The following is a 14,564-nucleotide window of genomic DNA, read 5'->3' on the forward strand; positions in this document are numbered from 1 at the left end:
AAAAATTGAGAACGCGTATACACGTTATGTATGCTCAGAATAAGAACCAAGGTGTGATATAAAAGAGGTCTATACATCACTATTTTCACAAAATATTTAGCAAAAGCACAAGTTATACTTCTCAATAAAAATAAAAGCGCACAGGAAACGTGCATCTAGAACTCCTGAGATAGAATTGCTTTTTTGTAGCCAAATATCTGGAAAATTTTTGAAACAGAGTAAGCAATCAGCTGCGCTGTGCTTCTACCCCTGTCTCGCTTGAAACGATGGCATATGTGCAATTCTCATGTCATTATTGAATGCTTTGGTACAAAGAAGATGGATAAGTATGCGGTATCTTCTCCTGGCATGGCCCGCTTCCCTCAGTGCTCTGTTTTCACCTACGTAGGCTCATTTATCCTAGTCCGTTATCGCTGGCGGCATTACGAGTATGTGCAGCTGACGTCCGTTTTCTCAAGGAGCACTGCGTAACATCCGCTGAGCATGCCCTTAAGAATTCATATTTACAGAAATGCCAATGTGTCACCATGTAAGACATCACATGGCTATTTGTGTCTTAGCTTGTGTCAATCTGCAGTAAACTTAAACCACCTAAAAAAAGGTGAACGGAAGAGAAAGTTAACCGAAGCTGACAGACGAAATATATTGATTTTGCGATTAGACTACGATAAAATTATGAGAAAATTGGCATACAAAGATTCAAGTAACCGCACATAGTTTACGTGTAACTTCATAATCATCATCATTAGCCTATATTTATGTCCACTGGAGGACATATAGCTCATACAAGCCTAACTTTGTAACCTATACTTCACAGTAAATATTTGCAAATGACCAGACAAAAACCGCACCAGACAATGACAAACAAAAACGGGTTTCCATTGGCCTCATCTGGGCCTTTTCACGACAGAACTGATTGAGATGAGACGCTGTGCGTTCTACGTTCGGACGTTTATTTATTTATTTCAATACTATTATCCTGGAAAGGCTGTGAGCACGAGCGGGTTGCAACAGGAATTGAATTATGCGGTTTTATGTGCCAAAACCACGATCTGATTATGAGGCACGCCGTAGTGGGGGACTCCGGAAATTTGGACCACCTGGGGTTCTTTAACGTGCACCTACATCTAAGCACACGGGTGTTTTCGCATTTCGTCCCCATCGAAGTGCGACCGCCGTAGCAGGGATTCGATCCCGCGACCTCGTGCTCAGCAGCCCAATACATGGTTGCAATAGGAACCAAAAGATAATATATAAAATACATATTTTCCACAACGTTGCTTGCACATAAAAATATACCTGAACTGTTTTCGTGTACAAATACAGTGTTTATATCACATCGTGAATCATACAGGGTTAAAACATACGCAAACAAGGCAACAAAAGAAATGGTTACTTCTAGGCAAAAAGAAAACAAATTAACTAATGTATCCTGACTAATTAACTTCGCACCACAACATGTTTTTTCTTCGTTTCACCGGTGTTCGCTTGCGGTGCATGTAGGCTTGTGGCCCCACACGTGTTGTCACAAGTTCGTGTATCGCACACGCAAGAAAGTTAGCTTCATTGCTAATATGCTATTCAGTACTCGCTGCATTCTTCAGATTGCGGAGGCACTCTGTATTCTCTAGAAGTATTTGATCCTTCATATGGCTACAGCAGTTGTCCTAAAATTGATTGGGGATGGGGAATGCATGACGTACACCCTTACTTCATGCATTCTTCTCAAAGTTACGTTGAACTTCTAAGAGAAAAAAAAACTTGACAGCGGGATAGCTGGTTGAGCATATTAAAATGTATGTGCGAAATTTACAAGACGACAGGTCCGGAAAAGCACAAGATCATAGAACACCAAGCGGTACGAACCAACTATTTATTTTCAACAATTTGCAAGAAATGTGCGGCCACGTATGTTTTCTGCTTAGAGTAGTAGGGAAACTTTATTCTTTTTATGTGTTGGGAGTAGAAAAGAGGTTAAGGTCTAACTTCATGGCAAACGTTTCAGCGCAGCTTCCTTGTCTAGAAGAGAGATTTGCTTAATCGGTGACAATCGATGGTACCGGTAGTATTCGGAAGGCATATCTGCCTACGCGATGTAACCACATCTATTATCTCGAGTTTCTGAAAAACGAACAGTGGATATTTTGCGCTTGGTGTCCTGTGATCGTCTACTTTCTTCAGTCTGGTCCTGTCGTAGCTTTTGTGCACGAACTTTACCAGTCTCTAAGAGCATAAAAAATGCGTTGCTAACAACTAGTACTCATAGCCATTCAGCTACTGTAGTTTGGTTATTGCTCATTTTTGCAACAAAATCTTAGACATGCCAAATACTTGACATGGAGTAGTTTTCTCGTGAAATAGAAAAATCACGTCGACATATCAAATTGCTCGTGTAAAGTTGTCGCATCTTTATATTTACTCACGAAGTAGGACATGGTCTAACTTATTGTCGAGAGGTACAGGACATATCGTTGGGGTTGCTGCCAGGCCGACAAAATGCACAGGTGGCACCTATCGTCAATCGGTCAACCATATGAACCTTTGAACCATATGAACCTTTCAACCATATGAACCTTTGAAGCGAATGCCGAGCCTATTTGTAAGAGAAGGGGAATTTTTGACTTTCGGTTACCTGGATTTGACGACTGGTCTCGAATCTTCAATTATAGCGTGAGGTTTCAAAAAGGATTTGCGTCGCAATATGCTCCAAAGGTATGCTCTGAAAATGCTTCGCTGGCGACAAAATGCGTAATTTGTATTACTGACTCCAAGCTGCGGAAGCAAATCCACTTCACCGAAGCTAAAATTCAAGCTCGGTACATGCAGAATGAGGAGCGCTCTTCCTTTCATCAACCAAACTGAAATCGGGTATTTGTCATGTAGATTATTGGTGCAGGCCCTACGAAGACAGATGGCGAGGCCCGTGGGCAAGTCATATTACACGATGTTACTCCGGCAGCTCTTTCTGGTTTGCCTTATGCACTCATAGGATCAAGTTGACAGGAGATGGGACGTAAGGACTCTCACTTCCTCAACCCTCCCTCCAATGCCAATTTCACAGAAGAGTGCATACATCTCAAAGCGTCGTGACACCGCACATTTGCGGGCTCTTCTCTCAACAATTATGCAAATCTGTTGAGCTCGACAACTGTGTAGCTCCCCGAGCCAATCTGTAGCTCTGAAATTACTGCGAAGTTGTTAATGCGCGCTAAATTGATGCACAGACAAAAATGAAATAAGTTTACAATAAGTAATTGCAAAAATTAAACAAAAAGATTAAAAAGGAAATTCCAAAAATTGATATGCTGCAACATTAAAATATTGCTGTAGCTAAAGTTATCGGAAGGCTAGAAAATACAAAAAGTTAAAGGAAGGCAGCAACGCGAAGTACAGATGAAAAGTATGAAGAACATAAAGACAAAATGGATAGAGATGAATGATGGGAAAACCTTGAAAGAAAACAAATGCTGATTTATGCGCACAGGGTTGAGGCGAAGCTCCGTTGAACTGTTGGATCAAATAATATACAGCCTAATTCGATGCATGCAACTAATTTATTTTCCTATATATGCTGCGCGTAACCTCATGCAATGTCTACGTTCCTCAGAGAAGACAACTGTGTCGAAATGCTAGCCGAAATGTTAATACAAAATGCAAACACCGCTTGAGGGGCACTTTGACACTGACGCAGCAACGTCACAAGAACGAAGGTGGTATTTAATTCTTGTCGACAGAAGAATGGTGAGTAGAGCCATATGCACAAAGATTGACGACACTTATGCGAATACATTTAACAAAAATGTACCTGTTATGTCACTGTGTCACAAACGAAATTTTGCAAGAAAATATTCTGTGTAAGAAACTCGGTCTGTTTACACACATTCTAGGCGGAAAACGAGACCAAAACCTAAACATACAAAACACCAATAAAAAAACTAACAGTTCTTACATAATACCATGCTTGAAAAAGAATCGTATAGCAAGTGCAGGTCTCCATTGCAAGCATTGCAGCTGACGAACGTGCTCTTACTCATTAATAGCTGGGTAAGGTGCATGTTAAGGCCATAAAAATTGGGGAATGGTCGCTGCTTCGTTTTCATAACCTGCGCGCCACCTCGGACCGTATTTTAAAGCGTAAAGAAGGTACTAGTGTCAGATACAGCGAACTTGGGTAATTGGAAACTCTCGTGAAATTTACGGAATCGTAATTCATTATTAAAAAGCCACACGTGTGCATACAATAAGTGTACTTACTTCCCCAAGAGATGTTGCCATTAGTAAAATCGCCGCAAATTAAGACTTGCCTCTGAGTTCTTTGTGCGCATGATATGGAGGAAGGGGCTGCAATTACTTCTTAATTGTGGATATTACCATATGCCACCATTTCCCTACAGCTAGTAAACAAGAAGCATACAGAAGATGATGTAATAGGCTCATTTTTTGGTCCTAAAACGTTGTTCATAAGGCGATCACTATTTTGCTGGATTAGGGCAGGCAAGTCATAAGCCGAAATATCCCATTTGTTTCCAAATATCCAAATATCCTATGGCGGAGGCGTCTTCTATATTATAGAATTGGTGGCTGTAGCAATTGGTGGCTTATGGCGTAAACGGCGTTCTGCCAAGAAGAAATTTTAACTTAAGGTCGCGACGAACGGTAGTCGTTGAGTAGGGCGGTGCTGTAGGAAGTCTTTATTGGGCAGTAAATGTTCCGCTTTGAGTCTTTCCGCCTGGGTTCGTGGCACTGTGTGTGATAAAGCCTTTAGATGCAATTTCAGCCGAGAATTCAAAGTCGAGCGAGCATCGGGAAACATTGTTAGTTGCGTACAATTGTTTGTAGAAATATGAGTACATGTTCCGAATTCGCGGCGTATCCAGATTATGATGTGGCAGAAGAAGTGTTCCACACATTTTCATGGAGCCTCTTATAAATGTTGCTTCACTTCTACTTGAATACCTTCCTTGTTGCTGATTTAGTTCGGCTGTCCCGCAATATTGTCTTTCACTAAGATCGACAGGTAAAGTGCAATGAAAGATGAAAAAAAAAGAAATGAACAATAATTTTGTTTCTGTATGCTTTCGAGTTTGTGATGTGCTACGGTCTCTGCCACTGTAAACTATTTAATAACTAATGCGCACAGTGCTGAAGCCGAGGACGCAAGAAGAGGGAGTACAAACGCAACTCGGAATTTGTTGTACATACATTGCCTATTTTGTTGCTGAAGCATAGGCCACATATCAACAGTAACGCGATAGGCGGAATAAAATTCAATAAGATAAATTGTACGAATAATACGCACTAGATGGGCACAGCACTTCCTAAAGTTGAAATCCTGATGTACGGTTGGCATGGTAGGGCTTGTTTCACCACATACCCTGCCTTGTCCCCTTGTTGGGTTTGGTGGTGGGTGACTGGCATCGTCGCTGAATACACAGCACATTTCATGGGAACTTCCAACCCCTTCTCAACCGATCGTCCCTCTAAAAGGGGGGGGGCGCACCGATGCTACATTTCAGTTTTTCCTTAAAGGCACTCAGACTTTCCCGAAATTTCACGTTGTCCACAGCGATAAACCTGACAAGAAGGGAAGAACAATTTCACCATTCGTTGTGGCCGAAGTATCTCACTGAGACCATCGGAGGCGGCTATAAAATCACCAAGCTGGCCAGTGGCGACTTACTGCTCGAACTCAAGGACAAAACACAACATGACAAGCTAAAGAACCTGGTAGAACTTGGAGACATCCCAGTCACTGTAACAGCGCACCGAACCATGAATACGGCCAAAGGCGTAATTTCTAATATTGACTTGATGGACTTGACCGAAGAAGAACTCTTGGAAGGATGGAAGGATGAAAACGTAATAAGTGTACAAAGAATAAAGATCAGACGTGACAACAAGAAACTGCCAACTAAGCACCTGATAGTTACCTTTGGCTCTAGCACGTTGCCAGAGACATTAGAAACTGGATATATCAAAATCAGAGTACGACCATATATCCCAAACCCGCGACGTTGTTTTAAATGCCAGAGGTTTGGTCATGCTTCCCAGAGCTGCCGAGGGTGGCTAACCTGTGCGAAATGTGGAATCAACGATCACTCTGCAGATGACTGTGAGGCTGAGCCCCGTTGCAGCAATTGTAATGGTGGCCACCCTGCATACTCTCGAACATGCGCAGTTTGGAAGAAAGAGAAAGAAATAATTGCGGTAAAGGTAAAGGAAAACATAACTTTCAGAGAAGCAAGGCAACGCATTTCACCATCATTTGCACAGAGCGCATCTTTCGCCGAAGTGGTACATCGGGGGGCAGTACCACAACGGCACTTGGCGGCCGCCAGCGCCACGCGTAGCGAGAGCGCGGCACCGCCACTCGCCCCCACGGTGGGAGCAGCGAAGGCTGCCCTACCTCCCCCGAACTCGACCACAGCCGAGGCCTCTGCTAGTGCTGGCACCAGTCAGCGCAGCTCAGAGGTCAAGACAAGCCCATCAACCATCAGGACGGTGGGCTCCAAGGCCTTGTCTTCCGAGGCAAGGCCTTCGCGGAAAACACACCGCTCGCAAGAGCGCGTGTCTAGTGCCTCGCAAGAGGCCATGGACACAACACCCAGTCAGATGGCGCAGTTGGCGCCTAAGGAGCGGAGCGATTCTGTCGACCGCTCTAGAAAAGACAGAACTCCAATTACAGGACCCCAAAAGGGCCCTGTAAGCTAAATCAAGTTTGTTCTCTTTGACACATAGCACAACATTTATTTATTATGGATACACTGATTATTCAGTGGAATGTCAGAGGTCTGCTTTGCAACCTCGATGATGTCCAAGAAATCCTCCATGAACTAACTCCAAAAGTGCTGTGTTTCCAAGAGACCCATTTGAAATCTAAGCATAAACACTTCCTTCGTCACTATGTCATTTTTCGGAAGGATCGCGATGATGCCTTCGCATCATCGGGAGGCGTAGCCATCATAGCTGACAAATCTATAGCTTGTCAACACTTACAGCTACAAACACCACTTGAGGCAGTGGCTGTTCGAGCTGTACTTCTAAATAAACTGATAACCATCTGCTCCCTATATATACCGCCGCATTTTCAGCTTCACAAACAAGAATTCCAAACATTAATAGATCAGCTACCTGAACCGTATGTTGTGCTTGGAGATTTAAATGCACACAGCAACCTATGGGGCGACTCGCGCTGCGACGCGAAAGGTCGCTTGATTGAACAGTTCCTTTTTTCTTCAGGCGCATGCCTTTTGAATGGGAAGGAGCCCACGTATTATAATCTGGCAAACAAGACATACTCCTCAATAGAGCTTAGTATTGCATCTCCTACTCTTCTACCTTACTTTAAATGGAAAGTTATTAAAAACCCTTACGGGAGCGACCATTTCCCGGTAGTTCTATGCACACCAATGTCTAATGAATGTCCTCCAGAATTCCCCCGCTGGAAAACTGACTCAGCTGACTGGGAAAAGTTCAAAAATCTTGCTTCTTTATCCTGGGAAGACATGTCTGCTTTAAGTATAGACGCTGCGGTGAAATATTTTACGGTTTTTCTCCTTGACACCTCCTCCAAATGTATGCCCGTAACAAGTGGATTGTCCACAAAACGCTGTGTTCCGTGGTGGAACGATGAGTGTCGAATAGCGCGTAAGAACCAGAACAAGGCATGGGGTTTACTTCGGGATTCTCCGACAGCAGAAAATCTAGTTAATTTCAAGCAGGTCAAATCCCAGGGTCGGAGAACGCGGAGACAAGCTAGAAGAGAGAGTTGGAGAAAGTATATATCGGGCAATAACTATTACACTGATGAAAGAAAGGTCTGGAACAGAGTAAAGAGAATAAAGGGTCGACAGCCTTACTCCCTGCCTTTGGTGAATACTCAGGGCGACAGCATGGAAGATCAGGCGAACTTTCTTGGCGCACATTTCGAACAGATATCCAGCTCGTCGCACTACTCTGAAACATTCCAAAGGTACAAAAGGAAAATAGAAGGACAACCATTAGAACGCAAAGGCACAAAATGCGAGGCATACAATAGACCTTTTTGCATGGCAGAACTTCAGGCACCACTAAACAGCTGCAACAGATCTGCTCCAGGTTCTGACCGCATTCTATATGAAATGCTAAAACATTTGCCGTTTGAAACACAAAAAACTCTTCTTTGTCTCTACAATTCTGTGTGGTTTTCCGGCGACATTCCCTCTGCTTGGAAAGAGGCCATCATAATTCCCATTTTGAAACAGGGTAAGGACCCTTCTTTGGCAAATAGTTATAGGCCTATAGCATTGACGAGCTGCCTATGTAAAGTTTTTGAGAAGATGGTAAACAGGCACCTGGTCCACTATCTAGAAATAAACAAGAAATTAGACCCTTATCAATGTGGTTTCAGAGAAGGCAGATCGCCGACAGATCACCTTGTGCGCATGGAAACGTACATCAGGGATGCCTTTGTCCACAAACAGCTTGTATTATAAGTGTTTCTTGACATGGAGAAGGCATATGATACTACGTGGCGCTTCGGGATCCTTCGGGATCTTTCTGCAATGGGCATTCGCGGCAACTTGCTGAGAATAATTGAAAGCTATCTCTCTGACAGGACATTTCGTGTTAGAGTTGGCAACGTGCACTCTCGACCATTCATACAGGAGACAGGTGTACCGCAGGGAGGAGTACTGAGCTGTACGCTATTTATCGTTAAAATGAACTCCCTACACACCACATTACCTCGCACACTCTTTTACTCCGTCTATGTGGACGATGTACAGATAGGGTTCAGGTCGTGCAATCTTAGCATTTGCGAGAGGCAGCTACAGCTTGGCTTGAATAGATTATCAAAGTGGGCGGAAGAGAATGGTTTTAGATTGAACCCTCAAAAAAGCACATGTGTCCTGTTCTCAAACAAGAGAGGTGTACTACCAGATGCAGATGTTAACCTTAATGGAGAAAGACTAACTGTCAGCCATCAACATAAATTCTTAGGTGTTATCCTGGACACAAAACTTAACTTCATTCCCCACTTAAAATTTCTTAAAGAAAAGTGCCTGAAGACCATGAACCTCCTCAAGCTGCTCTCTCGAACAACCTGGGGCTGTGACAGGAAGTGTCTGCTTAGCTTGTATAAGAGCCTCGTACAATCACGCCTCGACTACGGGGCCGTGGTGTACCATTGCGCAACTGAGAGTGCGCTAAAGATTCTCGACCCAGTCCACAACCTCGGTATACGACTGGCAACAGGCGCCTTTAGAACGAGCCCTGTTGAAAGTCTGTGCGTCGAGTCCAATGAATGGTCTTTAGATCTGCGCAGAACATTCTTAAGTTTTTCATACTACACTAAGGCAAAATCAGACACCGAGCATCCCTTCCATTCCATCGTTAGCGACCTGTCCGCTGCCTTATAACCGCTCACTTATTAGAACTCCTCTGAGCCTGCGCTTGGAAGCAATGGCAGACGAAACAGACATCCATCTCCCAGAAAATATTCTAATGCCTCCCACTCGCCTACCACCGCCTTGGGAATGGCAGACCATGGAGTGCGATATCTCTTTTGTCGAAATAACGAAACATGCACCTGAGGCACACATACGATCACATTTCCTCGAACTCCAAGCGAAGTACTGCTGTGCAGAGTTTTATACAGATGCTTCCAAATCATCTGCTGGTGTCGCGTATGCAGCTCTTGGGCCATTTTTTTCCACCTCCGGTGCTCTAAATCCCAACACAAGTATTTTCACGGCTGAAGCGTACGCGATACTGTCAGCTGTAAAGCACATCATGCAAAGAAATCTCAATAAAGCCATCATTTTCACAGTTTCATCAAGCGTAGTAAGAGCCTTAATGAGTTTTCGAAAACATAAGAACCCTGTTTTTAATGATCTATACACACAACTATGCTTAGCCTTAAAGTACAACCAAAACATCGTCCTATGTTGGGTACCTGGCCATAGGGGCATAAAAGGTAATGTAGCTGCTGACGAAAATGCAACGTCAGTCGCTTTTAATGAAACGGATATGAATAAATCAATACCAGCAACAGAACTTAAGCCTTTCTTACGCCATAAACTGAGGAAGTACTGGCAGGACCAATGGGATAATGCAGTAGTGAATAAGCTACACATTATCAAACCAAAATTAGGGAACTGGATATCTGAAAGAACAGCAAGATATAAGGAAGTGCTTCTTTGTAGATTAAGAATAGGACATACTTATGCCACTCACTCCTACCTTTTGACGGGAAGCGAACCTCCGACATGTACCAAATGCGGCAACAGGCTTACAGTTAATCATGTTCTTATCCAATGCGCTGAAATAGAGGCAGCAAGGAAAAAGTACTTCCCCTCCGCTTATCTCCAACACATACCGTTACACCCATCATTCTTTCTGAGCAATGAACCTGTTTTTACTTTTCAAACAGTATTAAACTTTTTAACTCAAACTGACACCTTACATGTAATTTGGCCAGGCTACTTGTAGCACGGTCTCCACCTGGAGGTCGTAGCTGCAATGAAACCATTTTCTAGAGCACGTGCCTCCCAGCCCTTGCCTTCAAGGCTTTTGATGAGGCACTAGTGCTACAGTCACTACATATTTTACTGATCATCCTTATCTCGTGAAACATCTATTGTCATCGCAGACACGATCAGTCACTGTCATTTTTTATATGGTTATACTTGTATTTTATTCACTTTATAGCGAATAAATTTGAGGCCCTTTTACAGCCACATTGCCCCACATGTATATTTTACACTTTTCAGCGAATGTTTTTAGGCCTCTATACAGCCGTTTTTCATATACTCCCCGCATTTAACTCATACATCATGAGAACCACGGATCATCGACTTGGCGCTCTTTGGCCACATCTGGCCCTTGCGCCAATAAACCCTACAAATCATCATCATCAAAGTTGAAATCCTTGCCATTTACAGGCGTTGCAAAAAAATCTGACCAATCCAGACGTACACTAGCTGAAGTGAGGAAAGCAAATTTAAAATTATCATCGGCGCCGGTAATTTAACTAGTCAAATATAGATGGCCTTTAGCGAATGCTACGCCACTGCAGACGGAGGGAACGTATGTACCAAATGTTGGTGCGTTCTCGTAGCCATAGCATGTCTTGGATGGTGTTAGTCTTATTTATGCCGACAGGGACAAGAACGGATAACCTTTTTGTCCTGTGTTAACCCGAACACATATAAAAATGTGCTTAAGTTCACATTCCCTTTTCGCTCCTTGATACCAGCAATATTTCCCTTCCTGCAAATAAAAGATGTAGTCCCTTGCGTTTTTATTCAAGCCTCACTGGAGGTATGTGCTTAACCCATTAAGTACGAACAAAAATCTACCATTACATTTTGCAGATTTTTTGTGTGAGATTAAATTTTCACACTGTAAGTAGATTGTGAAAGTTTCATGAGTGCCGCTTTATTCTTTGAAAGGCTACGATAGTGTACTTTGTAAAGTACGCTGGGCCTTTGTGGCAGCAAAACCTGATGTAGGTCACCGTATATACATGCTATATTTTGGAGCGTCAAAAGCAAAAAAGGCTTGCAGCAAAGAGTGAAACAAACTTTGCGTATGCCCTCATAACCTTCTGGTAGCAAAATGAGCATTTTAGGGGAAAATATTCTTTGCTGGGAGGTGTTTTTACTATTCAAATGTGCAGCATGATTTCATGGGGAAGGACTTTGGTGTTGCTTTCAGAGGCGCGCGCGATGAGAACATATTATTGATGCAGATCTACACGTGATATCTTATGCTGAATGCAGGTTTTCAAAACTAAAGCATTCAGCATTTGGTTCAGTGGTAGTTGAAACATTCAACAAACTGGTGGCATCCCCTTTAATAACAGTCTGCTCTTGCATGTCAGTCCTGTAGTAATATTTGGTGGGCAAAATTTTCGATAGAATTTACGGACCTTTCAACAGATGGGATCTACGTCTCGTTCTTTTATGCGGGTTGCTCTACTTTCGTTGCGTAACTCAACTCAATTGGCAGATGAATATAGATGGTCTTTGTTGGCTTCCATTTCCTCCCACCTATTTTCCGAGTTGTAATGAAATCCTGCATAAATAATCTACCGTTTTAAATAACCTTCATATGATATCTAAATGCATTTTTATTTATTTAAATTTAATGCAGCACTGATCGCTATTTTATTGACTCTGAAGATAAGAGCGTCATCTTTCTCGGCAGCAAGAATGGAACCAGGAGGAATAATAGCAATCTCTATGTAATACTTCATAAATTTTTACCTACAATGGCCTCTGAAGTGTTTGTAGTCAGCAAAAAATATTGACAAAATAGTGAGCAAAACATAATGGTAGAAAAGCCACCATGTCTGCTTCGAGAACAAACACACCCCTCTAGCATACACATAGGCCCAGTGTACTTAACAAAGTACACCATACATTCATTTTCTCGCGACGCTATAGATATGCATAGTATATGAAACGTCATTCATGCGTCGTTTACGCCATTCTTTTCTAAACCTTCCACACAAACCTCAGCTTTGTGAAGGATATGACATGCTTAATTAGAAATAAAGAAGGTGCATGTACAGCAGCACCTGCTATGTTCAGCACTTCTCCAAGTTTGGCGATGAATAAATGAAATACATCATGGAGCTGACAAAAAGACTACAATGTGGTTGCCTTGGCAGGGCTCTTTTTAGCAAAATGGCGTACTAAGGAACGCAGTATATTTCATCTTTAATTATTTACAAAGGAAAATGGTACAGTACTTTAAAAAGGACGCCGGTCCCCAATGGGTTTAAAGATTACCTTCTTTTATTAAAGAAAAATATTCCGTGGGGTTTTGAATACTGTCATACATAACGTACAACATCTGTGGAAGAATCGTTGTCGATATATTAAAACATTTAGAAAAAATTTAACTTTGATCGTTTGATTGATTGAATTATATATTAAAACCTAAGGAAATATTGGCGATATGATATTGTATTTTCGTTGTTTTTTAAATATTGGCACGCACATTTCAATGTGGGCCCGGTTGGTGCTTCTGTCAAAAACATGCTTTCAATAACGTGTAATTTCTTTTACTTTCCCATGTAATTTTTTTAATTTCATGGAAGAAAGGTATTGCCCATTAATACCAAAAAGGCCTTGGCTTTCCGCTCATGTCCTTCTTGCACGCTATGTAACCAAAGAGTAAATTCGTGCGTCTTACCAGCGCCACGTAAGTACCCGTATCAATGCCAGCACCGAAAACGAAGTTTTACGGCACGCTTTTCCACGAGGTTAACGCTTCGCGAAAGGCGAAGCCTCAAGAACCGAGTGAGATCAAGGGTGTATTGCCGCCAGCCAGCGCCAATAGCATCGCAGGCTTGCACAGAGGCGATCGCTTTGGGCGCGGCCTGCCTCCACAGAAGCCACACAGCATGTGGTATCGGACAAAGTGTAAGCGTAATAACACTGTACTGGGTGGCTCCGGAGCTATATTGGCGAACCTCGATGGCATCGATCGCTTTTGGGACAAGCGCTGTCACTACGCTAACGTGGCGCCCTCCCTGCTTCGCCCTCTCTAAGCCATTTTCTCTTTCATCTCGTTAAGACTAAGAGTGCGAGCACAAAGTATGGTGCGAAGCTGAAAGGCCAAGAAAGTGCCCAAGTGCTGCGTCACGCGGTCCCCTTCTTGAATCGAAAGAAACAAGGGCGAGACACGCTCTGTGCCGCAGCGTATGCATGCACGCCATCGGCTTAAATTGGAGTGCTCTCCACTAAAACACACAGAAACACGTCTTCCCGATTGCCGTTCAGAAGTATGTGGAATGTCAGATTTAACTGTACCTTGAGCGCTGATCTTTGGTGCTGAGACTTCTATATCAATCTGATAACGACGCTGCATGTTATTTAGCTGAAGACGAAATTGCGTTCCATCAGCAAGTGCTCTTGCATATTTCTTTCTTAGGCGGTCCGATTAATTGTTTTTGGCAACAGTAGGAAAGGAGTAGTAGGAGTCTGGAAATTTGCTACGTGGTGCCACGAAGTAATGGGTGAACGTTTACAAGCGAAATACATCTGCTCGGAATTTCGGGTCTAACATGCTTCTAAATGGTATCCAGGATACTTGCTCAAACAATTGTAGCGTATATAAAGGAACACAAAGAACACCACGAGCGCACAGCATGGGCGCTACTTCGTGTTTTCTTTGTGTTGTTTTATTTATGGTAGGATGCTTTCACCAAGTATCAAGCAACTAGTTCCTGAACAAGTTCTTTTAAAGCATCCGCAACTTGGCGAAAACAAGGCTGAAGGTAGAGGGTAACAAAGAAATGCATGTGAATCAAAATGAACTCTTGAGTGTTTTTTTTTTCTTTTTGTGTGGGCTCTATGCTTGCGTTAGCACAGCCACGCTTAGCCAGCGCTAAACTACACACTTCTTCCCTAATTCGGGGCTTACGTTTGCTAAAATAAGAGGGTGCTATGCTGGCCTCTACCTAAGTATGGTACCCTTTTAAATCTTATTTCTTCTTTATCTGTACCATCAAGCACAGTAACTATGACAGTTCCACTAGTTATTACCCGTCATCTGCATTCTGGCTAATCAAT

The sequence above is a fragment of the Dermacentor silvarum genome, chromosome 4, assembly GCF_013339745.2.
Source record: "Dermacentor silvarum isolate Dsil-2018 chromosome 4, BIME_Dsil_1.4, whole genome shotgun sequence".
In the NCBI taxonomy this organism is placed as follows: domain Eukaryota; kingdom Metazoa; phylum Arthropoda; class Arachnida; order Ixodida; family Ixodidae; genus Dermacentor; species Dermacentor silvarum.